The sequence below is a fragment of the Alligator sinensis genome, unplaced genomic scaffold (assembly GCF_000455745.1).
Source record: "Alligator sinensis unplaced genomic scaffold, ASM45574v1 scaffold130_2, whole genome shotgun sequence".
Taxonomy (NCBI): Eukaryota; Metazoa; Chordata; order Crocodylia; family Alligatoridae; genus Alligator; species Alligator sinensis.
This window is the reverse complement of record NW_005841913.1, coordinates 3,644,723-3,645,724: the sequence shown is the minus strand read 5'-3', so window position 1 is coordinate 3,645,724 and position 1,002 is coordinate 3,644,723.

Sequence of the window (1,002 nt, the reverse complement as noted above, 5' to 3'; positions counted from 1 at the left end):
ATCCCAGTTGTAACAGAGACTCTAGCAGGAGCCCTGTTACTTGGGCTAGCACCGGGAGGAGTGACCTCCAATTGCACCCAATCAGGTAGAGACGATTACTCACCTGAAGACCAGTTGGAAGATTAGCCCACGAAAACCAGAGATAAAAACAGCAGCGGGACATTTACAAGGTGCTTTTGGGCACTAGAGGAGAAACCAGGGGCTAACCGAGAACCTAGAGAGAGAGGCAGACAAGAAAAGTCTTACCTGTGGCTGGAAAGAACTTCAGGAACACAGAACTACCTGAAGATTCAACAGGTCTGGCTCCTGACGAATGGCGAGAGGACGATGAGCACTGCTGGGGTGAGACTGGAGGGATACAGAGGTGGTGGGAACAGGCTCTGCAGAGGAGCCAGAACAAAGAGGAGAACTTTGGGACATGGCACGGGGAAATAGTGCCCAGATAAGCCCTGACCCCACAGGGACAACAACTGTTTAAAAAATAGACAGAAGAATTGGGCCGGAGCTGCAGGGAGCCACTCCCGACACAAACTGTGGGTGGAGACTGAAAAACATGGGGATCGTGTACTGCTAATAAGGCAATTAGTGGCTTAGATTAGTTTAAACAAAGCTTTATTAAAAGTTTCATCTCAAGCCTTTCCTTTCCATTACAAATCAACTGCCGTCGCCAGTGGACTATTTGGCAAGGCTACTGTTACTGGACCCTCTACTTTAAGAAACATAAATATTTAATTTGAACATGGAACAACTGGGTGATGTTTATTGATCACAAGCTTTAACAACTTACTGATATCCTTCCTTTTTTTATTAAACCTAAGTTGTGGCAGGCGAATGCAGGAAAAACAAGTAAATCACCCAACACACCAGTATTTCTTACACACTAGCATGGAAGGATTTGTCTTGGAAAGAGCCTGATTACTTGTAGGATGAGGAAGCAAACACTGGGTCATTTAACCTTTTTCAAGCTAAGGAAGGTTGAGGGATTTTTACCGAGTCCCTCAC